The sequence below is a fragment of the Sciurus carolinensis genome, chromosome 11 (assembly GCF_902686445.1).
Source record: "Sciurus carolinensis chromosome 11, mSciCar1.2, whole genome shotgun sequence".
Classification (NCBI taxonomy): domain Eukaryota; kingdom Metazoa; phylum Chordata; class Mammalia; order Rodentia; family Sciuridae; genus Sciurus; species Sciurus carolinensis.
Genome location: NC_062223.1, coordinates 111,179,291 through 111,200,199, shown reverse-complemented (window position 1 = coordinate 111,200,199; position 20,909 = coordinate 111,179,291). Strand labels below are relative to the sequence as shown.

The 20,909-nt window shown below is 43.8% G+C and overlaps 1 long non-coding RNA gene across 1 annotated transcript in view; it reads left to right on the top strand.

The window, feature by feature from the left end:
* Positions 1–20,909, top strand: part of LOC124958091 (uncharacterized) — a 34,132-nt gene that overhangs the window by 7,652 nt on the left and 5,571 nt on the right. The window contains exons 2-5 of the long non-coding RNA XR_007103833.1: positions 12,609–12,713; positions 17,407–17,484; positions 19,587–19,661; positions 20,397–20,509. This is a non-coding gene — a long non-coding RNA (uncharacterized LOC124958091). The remainder of the gene's footprint in view (positions 1–12,608; positions 12,714–17,406; positions 17,485–19,586; positions 19,662–20,396; positions 20,510–20,909) is intronic.

Genomic DNA, 20,909 nt, shown 5'->3' with positions numbered 1-20,909 from the left:
ATGGAAACGCTTGTCCACCCACCACTACTAGGATCCAAATCCCATTCTGTATCCCTACCATATTTGCCACACACATTTCTATAATATATTTTCTCTATCATGTGCTCTCCCCAGGAGAAGCTATGGCTTTTGGAAGAGAAGACGTATTTCCAAAGAGCGTGGGAGACAAGCAGTGAGAACAGTAGGTGCGGGGCTTGAGGCAGTGTAGCTACTCACAAGCCTGCTCACCTTTCTATGTTTTCATTTGCCTTCCCTGCCCACTGACTCTCTATATTCTCCTTGCCACCCTCATCTGTCTCTGGAGAGGCCTCCCTCTGCCTGTTGGTGGGCAAGACCCTGGGTATACCCCCATTAGCTCCTCAGCTCCTTTCTCAGTGGGTTCCTTTCAACTTCCTGGTGTTTGGAGAATAGAACTAACATTCTAGAAGACATCCAAGTTAGAGCCCTTTCCTTTCCTTGCCCTGTCCTCCACATTCAGCTAGTTTCTAAAGTGAATATATTAGTCCCCCCTTATCCATGGGGATGCGTTTCAGGATCCCCAGTGTATGCCTGAAGTACCAAGAGAGTACCAAGCTCTCTATGTACTATTTTCCTTATACATTCACACCTATGATAAAGTTTAATGTATAAACTGGGCACAGGAAGTGATTAACAGCAATAACTAATAATTGAATAATTATAACACTATACTGTAATAAGTTATATGAATGTGGTCTCTCTTTCAAAATACACTATTGTACAGTACTCCCCTTCATCTTGTGATGATGTGAGATGAGATGATACAATGCCTACATGATGAGACGAAGTGAGGTGAACGATATAGGACTTGTGACATAGCACTTGGCTACTATGCAAGGATTACCTGACTATTAGAGCTGCAATACCACAGAGGGAGATCTGACAACTGAGTCAGCTATGAAGTGACTAACAGGCAGGTAGTGTATACAGCCATAGACAGATGATTCACATCCCAGGCAGGATGCAGCAGGATGGTGCAAAATCTCATCATGTTACTTGGAATAGCATTTGGTTTAAAACTTATGAATTGTTTATTTCTGGAATTTTCCATTTAACATTTTTGGACTGCAGTTGACCATGGGTAACTACACTGTGTAAAACAAAACCTCAGAAAATGGGGGTTGTTGTATAGTGCACATGGGTGGCACCCAGTAGCCCTTGGCATTGGATGGGAGAGACACAAAAGATTCACCCATGAGTGACTTCAGCAGATTTCGGTGCTCTCCTGGACTCTTCCAAAGGCTGTACTTCATGGTGATGGTCAGAACAGGAAAGGCCAATTAAGCCTCTAAGCCTGTGCTAATTTCCTTCATCTATCCTGCTTCTCCATGAGGCTCTTAGCCCCCTGATGTTGGGGGTTCTGAGTCTCTATGGTGACTCAGCACCCAGAGAGGGGGAGACCTGAGTCTCTGGGCTTCCTCTTCTGGCAGGCCCCTGACAGGACTTCAGGCCTCCAAGGCTTCCTGGTTCTACAGTTCTTCCTCTTACTGTCCTCAGCTCACAGCTTCTCATGAAAGTGGCATTAGGTAGAAGGAGCTGAGCTTTCATTCTGGCCTGTTATTGCTTTATGCCTCAGTTTCCTCATCTGATGATGACATCTGCTTCATGTGGGTGATGGCATTGCTTCTGAGAATTAGATGAAGGTCATGGTACTTTGAGAATCAGGTATGTGATATTACTTATGGTCGCTGTTATCAACAGTTCCCTCAGAAACTGTCAGCTTGTTTTGTACTGCCTGCAGTTTGGGGTGGGTGAAGTGTCTCAGCACTCCTTGGGAAGGAGTAGGTCAGTTCTCTGGGAGGCGGTCAGCATGGGCGCTTAATTGAATGACTTGATCACTTGGTACACATGATTCTTTGTGCTCAGTGCTGTGGGGACCCTGAAATACATTCCATCAGTCTGGCCCAGCAATGGGTAACAGCCTCTCCTGGGTGTCACTTCAAGTTCTGTGTGGTCTGGAGTGTTCTGGCACTGATAAAGAGCTGATTCCTAAGATCTTCTGGAGAGAGCTGTCCTTATTTGGAGGTGGTGGTTGAAGGTGAGCTGGAAGGTGTTCCCAGAACCTAATTTTATAGAACAGTGAGAGGGAGGTCTCATCCCACCAGTCCTCTGGGCCCTCCACCATGGAAGCTGTCAGTAGGGGGAGCTCCATCATTATGGCAGCTCTTGCTGCTGAATCTGGGTCTTAGTGTCTGTGGAGGGGTCCGAGGAAGGTCTTGAGAAGTGATCAGGGGCTGTTTTCTGCAGGAGGAACTCTAGGTGTGTGCTGAAGAGGACAGTCAGGAGTCACTGGTTGCAGGGGTGCTGGATGGAAAAAAAAAATAGACATCTACTGTACCTGGTGCCCAAGGGTTATAGGGGTGCTCAGGGAAAACATGCAAAGAAAATATACCAACATCCTGACTTAGGAAGTCTTGGTTAGGCAGGAGAAGGGAGAGAGGGGCCACCTCACTAAAATGAAGCTGTCATGGTACCTGCTTACTAGGACATGAAATCCAGAACTGCACTCTCTTTGTCCACCCAAGGCTGCCTGCAGGAACTTGCTGCAGTAGAAAGAGGGGATATGACCTAAAAGAGAACCCTTAGGCCCCGGTGGGCCTGCCTCTTGCCTTTCTCAGGAGCTGCAGAGCCATTTCTCCTCCATTTCTGTGTCACAATAGATAAGACATGGAAAGCCCAAGGATAGGATGTTAGGTTTCTTGTCTTCTTACACCTGTGTGATTAGATTCTGTGGGATGAGTCCACCCAGAGGAGGAGGGGGCCTGGGAGGTGTCAGAGGCAGAGTATAGGGGCCATTTCTTAAAAGTCAACAAAAGTGGGTCAGCATGTTCTGTTTCAGAACCACTCTGCCCTTACTGCTGATTTCTGAGATGAATCTTTGTGCCTTGGGTGATGAGAGTGAGATTGAAATTGGGATGCAGGGAGGATGGTTGACTCAGGGACAGAGGAGGGATTTGCTGGAGCTGTTTTCTGAAGTTTTGCTGCATCTTTCTACACTGGGGTGAAAAAAGAGACTGTTTGACTTGGAGCAGTTCAGGAGAATTCTATAACTCAAAGAGAGTCACTCCATGGGAAGAGAGAAGTGACTGTTGATCAGTTCATGATGGGATTTACAGCAGATCACTGAGTGTCAGAGATGGAGAGGCTGAGTCCTCTCCTCAGCAACTTCTGTGCTCTTTTGAGTCCTCTGAGCTCTGTCTCAATGTGGCATCATTGATCTGCCCTACCTCCCACTTTTTGTAGGCCTTTATTTATACTATTGCTGTGGAAGCCTGACTTACTTTCATTTTCTTACAAGCTAGGTGTTTTTTTACCCTTCTTGGTATAGATACCATTTAATATGTGGGTCAGATGGGAGCCCACAGGGATGTCCTGCCATAAACTTTATCTTTGCAATTCAGTTGGCTATCGCAGCTTGCTAGAAGCAAGAAACCCTGTTGAATTGTCTGTTTAGGGTTTGCAAATCACGCTGGACTCAGACGCAAGGCCAAGTCTCCCCCTCTGCATCGAGGCAACCTTAAGTAAGAGAGGTGGTGAGTGCTCAGGTCAGTATATCTAGCTGTGCCATCTCTTCCCTCCCCCAGCTCTTCCATGGCTCCCACTGCTCTTAATAAAAATCAGAACACTTTAGAACTTTACAAGGCCTTGCACGATGCACCCTCCCCGAAAGAATGCTCTGCAGACCCATCTCATTCCACTCTCTGGAGTTCAGCTCCTTGGGACCTTGTCCCACGATGCTATCAGGCTTGTTTCAGCCTCAAGGACTTTGCATATGTTGTTCTTTTCCTGGTATGTTATCTCCCCTCCATCCTTTTATCTAGATGATTCCCACTCATCCTTCAGGCTCCAGCCTATGCATCATTCCCCAAGGAAGCCTTCTTGTACCTCCTAGATTGTATTCTAGCTAACATTCTCAACTACTGTAATAGTACTTGTCACAATTATAAATACTTTGAATCACATAATTGATTATTTTATCTTTGCTACAATGTGAGCTTCATGAAGGAAGGGCCTGTGAGTTTATCTTTTATCTTGTTTTTCACTGTGGCACAAGTTAGGTGCTCAAAAAAAAATGTGTTGAAAGAATGGGGTTACCAGATGGTCAGTGCTAGATACACCCCTCTGGCCTTTTCCTGGACAGACTCCTCAAATTACATGGATATTGCTTTTTGTTTTTACCCACTGAAGGTGAGGACCACTCATGGGCTAAGTAGTTCTACACAGTAACTCCAATGACTTTTGAGGTTTACCTCTTGCAAGATGACTGCAGTCTTATCTCTTCCCCAGAGAGTTTCTATTAAGTCAGAATCCACTCCCTACCATGACCACTGCCTGCTTTCTCCTAATCTTGTCTTTGTGTGAAAAATGTGGCTATCTCCAGGTAAAGTGGAGATGTTACCTGGTTCAGGAAAGTTATTGGCTGTGATCTGAATTCTAGCTCCAGAGTCAAGCATCTCAACTTGGTCTACCTACCATAGATGCAATTTCAGGATGTAATTGAGAAGCATGTCATATGGACTGCTTTGGATGGTTTTGGAGCAAGCTTTGGAATCTCCTGGAGAAGTCAACTGTTTCTGCAAATCCTCCAGGACTTTGCACCTTGAGACCTGCTCATGAGAAGTGGAGAAGACTGCCTGTGATTTTCCCTTTCCTTGGAGAACTGGGCTCTATCTTGGTGACTGGGCACTGAGCTTCTTCAGCCATTTCAGTTGTCTTTTGTGGGCATGCTTCATTCCAAGCCACTCCCCACCTGCCTGTCCTTGGGTTCCCCTACACTGAGTCAGCAACATCCCCCCTGCTGCCTTGGCATTGTGTGGCCAAGCTAGGCCAAATCTGGTTACAATGAGTCAGTTCTTCTGGAATCTCATATCCTGTACTCTTCCAACATGATGCCAACTGGCAACCAAGGGTGAGGAACAGCCCTGGCAACTGAAGCTGCCAAGGACTTGTGACCCTGCACAAGCCAACAACAAGAGCCATGTGAATGGGGGGTCATTCTGCTGGCAGGTCTTTCTTTCAGGTCCATGTTGGTTCCTGTCTAGCAGCACCACGACACTGGCTGGCAGTCAGGAATCCACTGCTGGTGCTTGTTGGTGGCTTGGCACTTCTCCATCTAGCCAAGGCATTTGGACATTTTTCCTGTGTTCTCCTTGTGAGCTTGGGAAGCAAGCCAGTACTTTTCCTTGGAAACTGCCTCTATCGATGTCATTGTACATCCTGGTCCCAAGGGAGACATGTTTCTTTATTTTCTCCACAAAGACACCTTCTCTTACCCTTGGCTCAAATACAGAAACCTCAGAGAGTAATAACTCTGTGGGGAGGGGAAGGGATATATTGTAGGTGGTGGTGGCAAAGCACAGTTGGGTTTGGTCACCAGTGCGAATGAAGCTTTGAATCCCCAAGGTTATAAGTCAGCCAAGAAGCTATAGGACTTTTTCTTGTCTCTGGGACTGATTGGCTGTGGCTTTAATAGGAATACTCTGCCACTTCTGTGAGCACAAGTGTTGATTTCTGTTATGGACTGAATTGTGTCCTCCCCACATTCATGTGTCGAAGTCCTAACCCCAAAACCTCAGAATGTGATTGTATTTGATGATATGTCTTTAAAGAGGTAATTAAGGTAAAGTGAGGTAACTGGGTGGGTCATAATCTAATATGACTGGTGTCCTTACAAGAAGGGATTAGGACATAGATAAGTGTGAGAAAACAATGGAAAGACAAAGAGGAGAAGGTGGTCATCTGTAAGCCAAGGAAAGAGGTTCTTAGAAGAACTCACCCCTGCTGACATCTTGATCTTGGACTTCTAGCCTCCACAACTGTGAGAAAGTCAATTTCTGTTGCCACGCAGTCTGTGGTCCTTTTTGGAGCAGCCCTTGTAAACTAATACAACCTCCTTCAGATTTAATAAAGGATTTACAGAGGGACAAGAGAGCAATAGACTGGAATTTCCCATTTTGACCAGCTTCTTCTTGGGTTTTTGGTATTGGTGGTGTCCCTTTGACTTTTCTGGATCTTTCTCCTTCAGGCAACCTCCAACCTCATCTGTTTTTAGTGATTAGCCAAGGTGGTCAAGAAATGTAGCATTTCTACTCTTATTTATCTGGTATGAAAATCTGATCATAGGACCTGCATCATCTCGATGTCACCCAGCATGGCATGCCTTGCCCTCTGGAAGGTTATGTTCTATAGGCAGGAAAGACATGAAGATCACTTCACTATTTCATGACGGGTACTATGATAGAGGTCAACAGAGAGGCAGGGTAATGTATTAGAGGACAACCTGAGCCTCTGAGGAAGTCCCCACAGGCTTTGTGGAGATGTTGGCAGAGCCTGGAGTCTGTCAATTCTTTGAGGATGGGGGCTGGGTCTTGCTTACCTTCTTGTACACATGGAATCTAGCAGTGTTTTGCACATAGAGTTTGTCTAGTGTGTTGGGTGAATGACTCTCTTGAAGTCACTTTTCAGTTTTACCAGCCCATGATTCTGTGATCTAAGAGTAGTCAGTTGGTTGAAGATGCTGCTGATAGGTGGTATGAAGGTAAGCAGATACCGGGTATTGTAGTATGTAAAGTCATTTATGAACAATTAAACTGGGAACAAGGGAGGAGAGTAGAGCAGGCTACCCTTCTTAACTCAGATTTTTGGGAAGATCCTCAGGTATAACCACAGGAGACCAACAGTGCAGCTGTCCCATGCAATGATCAGAGGTGATATATTGCTCTGCACAAAGCAAAGGTTGGTCAAGTTCCTCACAGCTGTTTCCCGCACAGAGGAAAGCCCCTAAGTTCCCAGGCAGTGTAAACTGACTGTGTGTTTATAAAATATGCCCCATGGGCCAAGAACACAAAAACACTAGAGAGGCACAAAACTTGAGCTGGTGCAGCAGGGATTCTTGATGCTTAGGAGCAGGGAGAAGAGCGAGTGTGGGTGAGAGAATGGTTAAATTCCAAGTGAGTGTGGCTTCCCTCTGGAGAACACCCAAACAATTAAAACTGAAGTTCAAGAAATAACAAGCATGAGAGCCTTTGGAAAACAAATTGTGCCCAGCTTCCTTTTAAAGCTGAGGGGTCAGACTGAGATGGAACTCAGAGGAAAAGGTTGCCGACTATGGCCATGGCACCCAAGGAATTAGGGGCAGCTCCTGCTCCCCATCTGAGGGCTCCGAGAGCTCAGATTAAAATCCCTTCTGCCTGGCTTTTACAAGATGGAACCGAAAGAGCCCAGTGGTAAGAAGATAGGAGGTTGAGGAGGGCTATTCCCCCCCTTTACAGACCACATGGTGCCTTCAGATGAGCTGTTTTGTTTCACGCTGAGCTGAGCTCACCTGGGCAGTGACCTTGTGACAAGAATACCAGGCCGAATCCAGATCAGCAAAGAGAGGACAGGAAGAGGAAGAGAAGCGAATGCAGCCATGTGGAACAGTGACTGGCGGAAACCCAGTCAGAACTGCTGGTTAACATCATTTTGAATCCTTCAGAGTTGATAAAACTCTGACAAGGGCAAGTTCTTATAGTGAATCTATAAAAAAGGTGGTTTGGACCCAGGAACGTTAAGACAGAAGTGCTGGAATCATCAGACTCTCTCAACATATATAGGCCATCCTGGGTCCCACGTCCCCTCAAGGGTAAACCAAACCCAGCAACTTTGGTGTGCCCAGACATCTTAGTGAAGATAAGGGCCTCTGGGAATACCAAGGACTTCCTCAAAAATCTGCTCCAACAGACTTCACTGCAGGCCGTGCGGCTCCTGATCTCAATGACAGAATGATAGCAATGGAAATAAAAATAAGAGACTAACTTTTATTGATTAAGCCTCTGATCTGCTTGGGTACTGTGCTCAGCATACCTAGTATCTCATTTAGTTCCACTGTTATTCTTCACTACGTGGGAGAAAATGAGGTGTAGAGAAGTCAACTTGCTTTCTCAAGGTCACAGAGTAAGTGGTGGAGCCAGAATGCAAATCCAGGGGCTCAGCCCCAGAGACTGTACTCTGAATGGTCCCACTACTCTGCTCTGGAAAGGGACCTCCTGAACCTTCTGGGGGCTCAGGCTGTTCTGGGGTGAGGCATGAATGTTGAACTGAACTAAGGGGTTCTCTGGATGGTGGAGTACCCCAGCTTATTCCATTTAGTCATGTGACTAACGACTTTTCACATCTGTTCTTTGACCTGACTTCAGGAAGCCAGAGTCATCTGAGGTCTAGGGTGTGTGTGTTTGGGGACCCTACGTGAGAGGCACACCTACCTAGAATTGAATACAACAATATAAGAAGGCGGGCATGGTGGCAGGACTGACGGATTGAAACTGACTCAATTTATTATGCCAGGAAAGGAACTGATGAATGAAGCCTGTAGACCCAATCTATGCAACCCGCTTCCTTCACCCAGGCTATACATCAGTAATAGCACAGTTTTCCCTTCCCCATACGCTCCAAACCCTTCTCTCCTAACAGCTAAAAATACCCTACATGGCCTAGAATGAGGTATAACCTGGAATTTAACCACAAAGGATCTGCCACATCCCACTGTATTTTTAAGCCCTGGGTGTCTAGCTCCTTTATATGTCCCTGCTCTTGGGCCCCTGGGTTGCCACATCCTTCCCTTCCAGCTCTGTGACCAGGTAGACTTTTGTTCTGTAGGCCTGATTCTCTGATTTGTGTAATGCAGATGTGTCTTGGGAGGCTTTGGGATGGCCATTAGGAAAGACATCCTTAGGTCACAATGGGGCCACAGCCATACCAGACATCTCCTCCCACCATTTTTCACACCAGGAGGATATTGGGAATCTCGACCCTTCTCTTTCTTTCTTACTCCCTAGTCTGACCCCTGAGACCAAGGTCAAGGGGGCCTGATGCTTCTAAATAAAAGGAGAGCTTCTCAGTTCTTTTACCTTCTATCCTTGCAAGTCTTATATACAGTGCTCTGGTTTGTACTCAGGCCTCTGACTTATGGTGGGCTGGGAGCTTAGCCCAGTGGTAGAGCACTTGCCTAGTGCGAGGCCCTGAGTTCCATCCCTAGCACTGCAAACAAAAACAAAGTGAATGGTTTCAGCTGCTGGTTTACAATAAGGGGGCTGAAGAGGAATGAAGGAAAAGGAGAAGCTCTGGAGGAGAGAGAAGTGATCAAAATTAGGTTTCCCTTCTCCCTGTCTGAGGGAGCCCACTGGGTAAAATCCTGGAACTAGCCAGCCAGTTTTGGGATTTTATCCAGTGGGGCTATCTGTGGTCTGCGCTGGGCAAGGCAGACACAGTTGCCCCCAACTGTGGCTTCAACCAGGGTTCCAGAGGAGTTAGTTCATTTCTTAGGGCATCTTGCAACTTGAATCCTATTTTAGAGCCAGGCAGCAAAAATCCCATCTTGGCCATAGCCATGACTTCTTTTTAGGGTTTACTCTCCTGGGCAGTCTGTTCCTCTTTCCCTAGGCTTCCCAAAGATCCTCACAGTTCTCTGTTAAGCATTCATCTCTCTCCACTCCCTGCAGCTGGGGAAGGTGGCAGCATCTCCAGCAACCTCAGGCTTCTTGTCTTCCATCTCCTGATGGGAGGTACTCAGTTGTCACAGCATGCAAATCAGTTTTGCCTAGAGATCTTGGGAGAAGAAAGGGAAGCTCAGCAGCACTGATCTCATCCTGCGTTCTGGGAAGCTGCGCTTTTTGGCTGCTGCTTTCAAGTGACCCAGATCTCATTTCAGATCCTGAAGTGGGGCGTGATTCTGAGGGGCGTTTGAGAATTAGGAACTTGGTTTGCTGGTTGTCTTTGAGGGTTGGTAGGAGAGAACCACAAGCCTGTCCAGAACTTACCTTCTCAAGAAGGGGCAGGAAAACAACACAGCAAAACAGCTACCCTGACTAGAACACCACCTAGTGTCTTCACACCACACACCCACGTGTGGTGAAGTTGCAGTTTCCCATGAAGATGAAAGAGGAGAAGCATAGCAGGGATTCCCTGGGCCCCAAAGGAGAGGGCTCAACGGGGCAAGGAAGGGACCATAAGGACAGCCCATGTACTTGTCAACTTCATTCCTACTGCTCTCCTGGAGGGCCATGGAGGGATATGCCTTCACTTTCTAGAAGAGGTAATCCAGCAACAAAAGCTTGTTAGACATGCACTGCATGTCCACCTTGTGCTCTGGGGAATTTGATTAAATAGAAGACTGTCCTGGCCCACGTGGAACTTAATAAAAATTGAGTGGGGACATCAACCACAAATAAAGGAAAAGTTAAATAACATAACACATGCATACACATAAATCACACACAAGAGCAGTTACAGGCGGTACATGACTAATTGGCAAATGAAAGATATGTTCACTCTCGGTTTGCTCCCACACTGACATTTTACTAAATGGATGGAACAAACAGAAGGATAACTAACATAACCACACAGCTAGCTGAGGTCGGGGTGGGGCGGGGATCTCAGATGGGGCAGCTTGGTGTGTCCGGAACCATCTCTACACGTCTTCAGTTTGAATGCAGAAAGACTTGTTTAGTGAAATGGATTTGGGGCGGGTGAGCTTTGCCATCCTCTCAGAAGGCTCTGGTAGTATTTTCCTGCAACACATCTATCATGCCTACTCACATCTGTCTTCCCACCCTCCATCAGAACATACTCCTGGAGGATTCTTCCATTGTTTGCCATTTTGCTCTCTGAGATGTGCACTCTGCTTCTGGCCTTCGGGATAGATGCAGCAGTTGCTTGTCCTCTATTGCCAAGTCCAGGCCACTCCTCTTAGGGTGAATTCCTATGGGATTGCCAATGGAGGCAAACTGAATTTGAAGCTAATTGATTTTGGAACAAGTTCCAGCCCTGTCCCATTCTAAGTATGTGACCATGACAGTGAGCTTCAGTTTTCTCATCTGTAAAGTAGGCACCAAAAGGATATCGGTACTATATGATTGGTAGACAGCTAAATGAGATCCTGAACATGACAGCACCTATCTCAGCACCTGGGTGTGTCAAGAGTCTATTTCTGTGTGGAAATTCACCAAAGTCTATGCTAAAGCAGTGCTTCTCACCTTACATGTGCATTCAAATCACCTGAGTGTCTTGTTAAAGATGCAGACTTTGATTCAGTAGAACTGGGTGGGGCTGAAAGTCCATATTTCTAGCAAGTTCCCAAATGATGCAGATACTGCTGGTCTTAGGACTACACTTTGGGTAGTGAGGTGCTAAAGAACTCTGTGATTAGAATCCTGCATTTCTGTGACTTGCTTGGGTGCTGACCCCTGTCTGCATTGGTAGCTTATACTGACTCTTGTCTTCTCTTTTTGAAATCTTACCTTGTTCTTCTAGTTTATTTCATTCCACCCCTGTTGCACCTTTTTTGTCACCGTGGTCACCTTTCCCCTCTTACTCTACACTTCTGTCTGACCTTTCCTTCTAGAGTGGCATTGCTCACCCTAACTACCCTCTTCAGTGTTTCTGGCTCAGTCCCACAAGCCTCTTTGCCTGAGGTCACTTTTGATTAAAATCCACCATACTTTCCTTTTCCCCTGGATCACCAGGAAGCTTTTAGTTAAGTTTTGTGTTAAGCAGTGTTTTCTCCTGATATTTTCTGACAAAATGAGTCTCTTTCCACTTGTCTCTTCTTTTATGACTTGGTTCTTAAAATTTTATTTTTTGTTTTATTATAGGTACTGACGTTTTCTATCTGAATGATCTTGGGCAGGTCACTCAACCTGTTTGGGAATTCCATTTTTCTTCCCTATGATGTGGGGATAATAAAGGTACCTATCTCAAAGATTGGTAGGAGGATTAAATGAGTGATATCTACGAAGTCTTTAGAACAAGGTTTGTGGCAAACCCCAGAAGAATGTTATTGTTTTTAAATTTTTTTATAAACTGCTTCCAATTCTTTTGAAATGTAAGGTGGGAATCATCATCATCAATCATCAAAACCATGTCAGCATTGAAGTATACTGAATACAGTATACCTTGAAATTTTCATATTGCATTGGAATGCTTGAAACTTCTTTTAGAAAGAAATTAAGAACAAGTGAAATCAAATGTAGTGGATAGTAAACTTTAGGGAACATGTCTCGTGTAGTCTAAAATCAAATGTGTTGAAATGAAATAGAATCTATCCTTCCTAACTCTGTGACTTTAAACCACAGTAGCCTCCTGATGAACCATTAATCTCTGCATCACCAACAGACATTGAACATTATAGTCACAACAGTTCTCTTGAACCTGCTCACTTCTCAGAACCATGGTCTGTTCTAGCCATTGCTGGCCCAACTAATTTCTTCGTCTTAATGACTGAATTCAGCTGACCTGATCTGATATCATTTCCTTCTGTGACTTATCACATCTCTGTCTGCTTCAGGAAACCATTCCACTGGATTCTGCCCCAGCTCCTAGAACTTTACTAGATGACCTTCTGGGGTTCTTTGTGTGCCTCCTCCATCTCTTCATTCATTTACCCAGTTAAGTGTATTTTATGTTTATTCTTTGTCAAACCCTGATATAAATAATAGGAAATACATAAGTCACCAAAACAAAGTTATGGCTTTTTACCAAGGTGACCCTTTAGTTGGGGGTGATGAGCAATAAGCAAATGAAAATAAACAGTACCATATATTCTGTGTTTTCAGACTGAGGCCTGTGGACCAACAGCAATGATGTCACCTGGGAGCTTGTTACAAAGTGCAGAGTGCAGCGCTATGGAAGCAGAATCTGTGTGTTAACAAGATCTGCAGGTGATTTGTGTGCACTTTACAGTTTGAGATGTGCTGCTTATAGAAAACAGTCTGTTCATGTCATAAAGGTAAAGAAAACAGATTAAGGGACTAGAGAATGTTGGGGTGTGTTTGCGGGTGCTGTTTGATATAGCATGGTCCATGAGCCTGCATTGGGAACATAGCATCTGCTCCGTGACCTGAAGAAGGGACAAGTGTAATTCCATTCTCAGCAGAGGAGATGGCAAGTATGAAGACCCCCCCTAATAAGGAACATGCTTGATTGTGCAAGAGATAGCAAGGGGGTTGGTGTGGCTGGAGCTGAGTGAAGAGGGGGAGAGTAGACAGAGACTGGAGCAGGGAGGATGCTAGATTATGTAGGGCTCAGGCCCTAATGAGAAACTGGGCTTTTACCCTGGTGCAATTGGAAGCCATTGGAAGACTTTGAACAAAGCAGGGGCATAATTAGGCTTGAAGAGCATCACTCTGGCTGCTGTAACTGTGGTAGGACAACGGCAGAGGCTGGGAGACCAGGTAGGAAGTAGTCACATCAATCCAGGGGAGAGATGATGGCAGTTTGGATTAGTGTGGTGGTGGTGGAGGTGCTGAGAAGTAGATAGAGTGTTGGCATATTTTGAGGATAAAGTCAATAGGGTTTTCTTATGCATTGGGTCAGAGAATGAAAAAAGGAGGAGAGTCAAGGGTGACTGACTCCAAGGGTGACTTCTTGTCTGAGAAACTAAGAACAACTGTTTTTTGCAGGAGGAGCTGATTTAGTAGAAAAACTGGAGGATGTTGTTAAGTGGGAAATGTTTACTAGAAAATCAAGTTGCTTATACAACTTTAGGTTTATGGGAGATGTTTAAGATAGGATGACTTAATGGTCCTCTATTCTGACTACCTCATTTCACAGCTGAACACACTGAGTCTGAGTGAGGTGAGCAGGCCTTGATTAAGGGCACACAATTAGTTGGTCATAGAGCTTGTTTTTGGTCTTCTGTACTCATTACATGCCATCTCTCCATGCATGATTTCTAGGTCAGTGACTTATTATTATTTTTTAAAAAAAATTTTTAGTTGGTGGTAGACCTTTAATTAATTAATATGTGATGCTGAGAATTGAACCCAGTGCCTCACGCATTCTAGGCAAGCACTTTACCATGGAGTCATAGGCCCAGTCCAAGGTCAGTGAATTATTGAGGTAAATTTGTTTATTTAGGAAATTCCAAACCTCATGGGGTCATGGAAATGTTGGAAAGCCTGTCTGATGTTTCCTGTGAAAGGCTCAATCCAGGGTTAGGGGGCATATAGGTGGGATCTGAGTGGTCATTCTTGAATCTCTAGTCATATATGCCCTCATCAAGAAAAATTTTAGGGGAGAGGGATAGTGACTATTAAGTTCCTTTCTAAGACACTGACAGAGGCTCTGTGCAAATTGTAATTAAGAAAGGATTTCAGAGACTCACTGAGTCATTTTACACATGAGGAAATTGATGCTCAGAGATGAATTCAAGATTCCACTGGGACTCTGAACTCTCAGTGCGAAATTAGGGATTTGGAGTTGGAAGATCTGTGCTCAACTCTCATCATCTCCATTAGCCCCAAGTGGGAGGAATGAATCTCTTACCTTCCTTATGTTTTCATTTCCCCCAGCTGTGTGACACTGAGTGAGTCACTTATCCCTCCTGTATATTAGCTTTTTTCATTTGTAAAGTGGGTTGATCAAATGAGATAACACAGAAAATGTTCTGTGAAACTGCTTTGGTTCCCATCACAACACGCAGCATTTCTTATTCTAAAACCATCCAAAAGAGGAGAAACAAACAGAATTCAAATCGAATCCTACATTAGGAAGAGGACACTGATGTGGGAGAGTCCCGTGCCATGTACCTTGCATCCCTTGCCAGCTCTCTTTCCAGCTCCCTCTTCTCCTAAAGGGGTCACTTTTAACCCTTTCTATCCTCTACCACCTCACTTATCCCTCTCAGAAAATATAGTTGGAAGGGTGCGCTAGAATTCCCCATAACCACAAACATCTGCAAACACACCCATTTCCATCTTTTCCTCCTGAAACGATGTCATCCCACTTCTTCCCTTGCTTACCTCCACTTCCAACTTCGCAACTCAGCTCAGAGGCCACGTGTTCCAGCCCCATCCACCCTCTGTTAGCTGATTGGGTACTCCTCTTCAGTTCTCCCACAGCACCCCATGACTCCTCTATAATAGCATGAATCCCACTGACTTATGTTTTTTTTTTTTAATGCCTCCTCATTAGCAGGCAGGGATTCTACTTGTCTCTACATCTACCTGGTACCTGGCAGGTATATTCAGATGAATGTACACATGATGCTTACTTGGGTGGCCCCGCGGGGGACTTCATTAGCTTCTGTGTTGTCATCTCTCATAGTTCTGAATTTCCTGGTCAGAGAAGAGGCTTCAGGTTGTTCAGTCTCCCCGTACATCTCCCATCCTCAGTCAGAAATGAGTGAGAGCAGAAGTGGTCTGTTTTGACTGCTTTGCCCCAGCTGTGTACCCCATCTCCTGTTTGTCTGCCATCTTCTCTTGGATGGTAGAGGTAAGAACACTGAAGTCAAGGATGGCTGCTGGAAGAGGAGGCAGGTTTGCCCTTGCCAATAACTCTAAGATCAAGTCTGAGCATTCTCACCTGCTGTAGGGACCTTCCCTGATATGCCGCAGCCTCTGCCTGACATCTGTTCTCAGAGTCAATGGGACTCTGAGCAAGTGATGGTCATTGGTGTATCACCAACCTAGAAATGAAAGGAAGTGGGAGAATCTAAGAGAGATCGATGGCAAGACAGGGGATGGCTTCCTGCCTGCTGCTACCCCACTTGATGCTTGTCCTCAGGAACTCCCATCTGTCTATAACATGAGCTTGGGGGCTTAAGTCAGGGACAGCTAATTGTCATATGAGTCTGTCATCAATCTAGGCAAGGTGGCAGCACAGAAGGGTCTTTCAGCATTCTTTCACTGCCCTGCTAGAGCCCCTTCCACAGTCCTGTTCTTCAACTGTCAAAGTCTCCAAGCTCCCCTTTGATTTCCTACATTTTACACATTTCCTGCCTTCTTGATTTGCATTAAAAGTCACACATCATAGAGGAATAAAGCACAGCGACTAAGAACTTGCATTCTGGAGATAGTCTGACCCAGGTGCAAATCCCAGTTCTACTAGGCAAGTTACTTACCCTTTCTGAGGATGAATTTATTCAACCAAAATGTGGCACATATTATCCACTCACAAGGGTTGACCAAGATTATCTTAGAAAAGGCTTAAGAAGGGCCTCTGAGCCCTCAGCAAATATTTATTATTGTCACTTTATAACTACATCTTTACCCACTTTGTCAGAAACAATCACTCTCCTTGGTGTTACTGCAGAATATTGTAAGCGTAATATATAATCTTTTAAATAATTTTATGTAATGTGCTATATATAGGCTATATGCTGCATGCACTATATAATATGTATTTCTATATACTCATGGCACAACTATATGTAGTATATATCCTGTATATTATTTGTGGTGTATACTATATATTTAAAGGTCTTTAACAATTTATAATATGTGATAATACTAGTAATAATGATAACTTTTATTAAATACTTACCATGTGTCAGACATTGTTCTATGAGCTATATATGTATTAATTCTGTGTTCAAATTTTGTAGACGACAAAGTGAGGCACAAAGGAGTTAAAGTAGCTTGCCTAAGGCTATGTAGTAAGAGGAGGAGTAGAATTTGAAAATGAGGTGGGCTGGCTCCCATCTTAGAGCTTGCTGGATATGGACTTTGCCAACCCCCCTGGGCTGGGAGTTTCATGTGCCGTGTGTGTCTAATTCAACCTTGTCACCTCACCAGGGCCTTGCACCACGTTTGCAGTTTTCTGTGGCATGCCTGAAGGGAGGAGATGCCATCAGCAAAACTTATCAGCTCTTTAATTGCTAAAAGCCCCCAAATAGAGCATGCCAGCTTTTTACTCTCTGCTTAGGTGCTTGCAGCCTGTTGCCCAGTTCCCAAAGATCTGACTGCCTGCTCATTTCTGGTTTGACTAATCAGGCTGTATCTGAGCCCAGCAGCAGACAAACCTTTTTCCCCTAGGGAAAAATGCTTATAGTGTTCAAGATAAACTGCAAAGGGGAAAAAAGTGCCCCAAAGCTAATAGAATAAGAAAACTAGAGGCTCATTTTGCAGCTAGGCATAGTGGCTGAGCAGTGAGAACCAAGATGTCAGCTGATGAAGAGAGAGGATACTCAGGATTCTACTGAGAAAGCAGCTTATTTGGGACAGCAGGGTCCCACTGAGTCACTTGCCTTTCCCCCATTCTAGGCATGCGGAACTGTCACCTGAACATGACTATCATCAAAGACATCTATGTGTAGTGAAAAGAATATATGATTGATAACAAGTCACTTATTTCTCCTGATCCAAAATTTCCTCTTCTCTAAAGTAAGAATAATAATAAAACCTGTCTCAAAGATTTGGTGGGAGAAAGTAAAACATCATACATTGGGAAGAGTGGTAAAAATACCTTATATTTATAGAATACTTGGATAGCAATAATAGTAAAAGGATAGTAGTAATAATATCTAACCAATAAACAGCACTTGCTATATGCCAGGAACTCTCCTCAGTACTTTATATGCATTTTATACTCACAACAACCTCATGGGATAAATAATGTTATATTCATTTACAGATGAAAAAACTAAGACACAGAGAGGACACGTGAACTGTCACACAGCTATCAAGTAGCACAGTTGGCCTTCAAACCCAGGTAATCTGGTATTGCTGTGCTGTATCTCCTCCTTATGATGAATGTAAGCACAAATGTTTATAAAGCATGGTCTCAGTAAATCCTTACTGCTCCCTTAATGGGAAAACTCTAGGGTTCAGGGAACATTAGTCCATTCCTTTTTTTTTTTTTGGTACTGGACACTGAATCCAGGGGCCTTAACCACTGAGACACATCCCCAGGTCTTTTTTTTTTATATTTTGTTTAGAGACAGGGTCTCACTGAGTTGCTTAGTACCTCACTAAGTTACTGGTTTTCAACTTGCAATCCTCCTGCCTCAGCCTCTAGAGGCGTTGGGATTATAGGCGTGTGCTAACATGCTGGGGCCAGGCCATTCTTCATACGCCATGAAATCTGCCTCCTGAAGAAGTGTCTTGAGTCTGCTGTGGATCCCAAATCTTTGGAAAGTTTGCTGGAGTTGCAGAAAAATATCAAAAAATCAGCTTTTTTTCTCATTAGAGATTCCAGGTAATCTCTCCATACTCTCTGGGTTCTTGTGGTTCTGACATCTTAATGTCTCAGTAGCTGACACTAATGACATTGGTAGTGACTTAACAAATCAGACCACAGATATTTATTAGGCACCCATATCATGCCCAGCAGTGTGCAGAGGGGTGGGGGATAATGTATAAAAGAAGCATGATTGTGTCTCTAGCCACACAGAGTTAGAAATCCAGTTGGAAAGAGCCAACAGGTGAAGTAGTAGAATAACAGGATGATGACCTTAAGTGATAATGATAACATATGACATTGTTGGCAATGAGATTGTGAGAGATGAATGGAATATGCTGCTGATTGTGCCCCACTCATCTCCTGGGCTTTTCCTCAAAGCTCTCAGTTTTCTTTGAGATGTTGTACTCAGCATGAATGACCTGTCCTTTTTTCCTGGGGAGACAATTCCAAGTAAAAGAATATTCTTTGCCCAGCGTCTCCTGCTGCATTCACCAAGAGGTCTTTGCCCTTTTCATTCCTTCATCAGAGGTGGTAGGGAGGTCATTTTGAGGTCTACGACCCCTCAAGTAAGAACTGAGACAATGGGGTGGGCCATTTTGGGCTAGTCATTAAGTCAGAAGATTCCCTGCCCTTCACTCCTTTGGTAGTGTGCTCTTGCTTCTCCAGGTAACTGAAATTGCTTGCTAATAATGATAGATGGTCAGCACACCATCTTAATTTTTTTGATAGGTTTCAGTTCTTTCTCTTTCAGCTGGGTGATTTTGATCAAGCTGCTTAATCTTTTTGTGTTTTAGTTTTCCCAATCTGAAAAGTGTATGTGTAAAAATGAAGTGAGGACAAGCTGCAATAATTCAGTGCTTGACATGGGGGCTGATACATGATATGTTTTCCTAAAAGGACATTTTTCTGTTATTTAGTTCTACTATCAATGTCCTCAAATCACTGTCACTTACATCCTCATAATCACTATCATCATCAAGACCATCATCATCATCATCATCATCATTATCATAATCTACCCAGTACATCCCATGTCTCATTTATTTAGGACATTTTATTTTTTTCCTTAGGACAGTTTTAAATGAGTTGAGGATTAATCAAATACCAGTTTTCCCTGTGTGACAATGATTTAATTTATCACCACACTCAGGAAATACCTTTATTCAAATTTTCAGGGGGCAGGGGAGTAACTCACAGAAAAGTAATGCTAAAAGTTGTAGATTCTCTGATGGGAGAGAAGGAACGTTAGTTATAGCTAAATGGATTTGGATGCTCCTCATATTGTGTCTTCTGCAGCTCTTAGGTCTGTCACTGAGGTAAATAGTTTCCTGGAGTTCTCTCTATTTTTGTACAATACACTGAGGTCATTTCCCATTCCATGTCAATTGTAGCATCATAGTGAAAACTATAGTTCTGAATAATGGGAGCGCCTGGAGGAGAGCAACAAAAGTGTTTGAGGTTGGGATTCTAAAGCATAAAAAGCACAAGTTAATTACTTTTGGCATCTCAGATAGATTTCTGTGTACACAATTGCATTTCATCTTTGTAACCTGCAACTATACTTTGAGCAGTTCTAACATAGAGAAATTTACCCACACTCTGCCCAGAGTCATGCTCTAATTTAATCCTAGGAAGATGGATGTAAATGCCACATGAGCAGCCCTGCACCTCTGGAGCCCCCACAGGCGATGTCTTTCTCTGGAGAGGTATTGATTTGATAATTGAGAGGGGACTCATTTTGAAATTTTTGCTTGGGGGCTTTCATTCAAAGTTTCGCTCTGCAAGGAGGTGTTCAGTTCCGTTGAATTTCTTCACCAAGTCAACAAAAATTGCAAAGTGGAAATGAGTGTGTGGTGACATTTCCGATGTGGTATTTCTTTTCTTTTTTGGTTTGTTTGCCTTTGGCTAAAAACACAGTCAGATCTTTGTGCAAGCATGGATTCTGGAAGGCCGTTGAAGGCCCAGTGAGAAAATCTTAAGGGCATCTTGGGAACATTTAGCACAAACACAGTGGCACAGGCCAACTTGCCTCAAGGCTGGGAGGGCTGAGGGCTTCTCTTCAGTAACCCCACTCTTCCTACAACTAGCCCTGGAAGGATCTGGAGGGGACATCCTTTGGCTGCTGTGTGAGGCTTGATCCATTCATTCATTGAACAAATATTTGTTGAGCCTCTTCTAGTGCCAAACCTATTCTAGGTGTTGAACATACAGCAGTGAACAAAAAATAGACAACAGTCCCACTGACACAATTCAATTTTCCTCAGATTGCCTTACTACTCTTATTCTGTTCTTTCTGATTTTATGTGTATATGTTATAAATGTATCGATGTATCTTCTTAAATTTTATACAAAATATTAAATTTCTCAGATTTATATGTAATGAAATACAAATATATTCATACATAAATAACATGTGAAAATATGTATTTGTATCTTCCTAGGTTGTTTGTTCCAAGAAGACAGGGATTGGTTTTACCAAATTATCTTTGTAAGAGCCCAAAATAGCATCATTAATTCATGTAATAAGTACTTCTGAGAGCCTACTCGGAGTGAGGTGAGGAGGATACGGTGATGGGTATTCTCATAGAGAGTATACAATCTCAATTAGTAAATATTTAGAGATAGTTAATGCTTTTTTGTTGATTTTAAATCTGGGTTTAATGATGTACATCTTTTACCTACTCAGTTGTTAAGAGGGAGCCTAGGTCTTCTGTTTCTCACGCCTATTTTTCCAGTAAATTTCTCCATCTGACCTCCCTGGTAACCATTTCCTTCTCTACCCTGTACTCTATCTCAGCTCTTTCCAGGGCCTCCCATTCCTTTCTAAAGATCAGTAGTAATATTACTCAGCCATAAAGAATGATAAAATTATGGCATTTGCAGGCAAATGGATGAAACTGGAGAATATCATGCTAACTGAGATAAGCCAATCTCAAAAAACCAAAGGACGAATG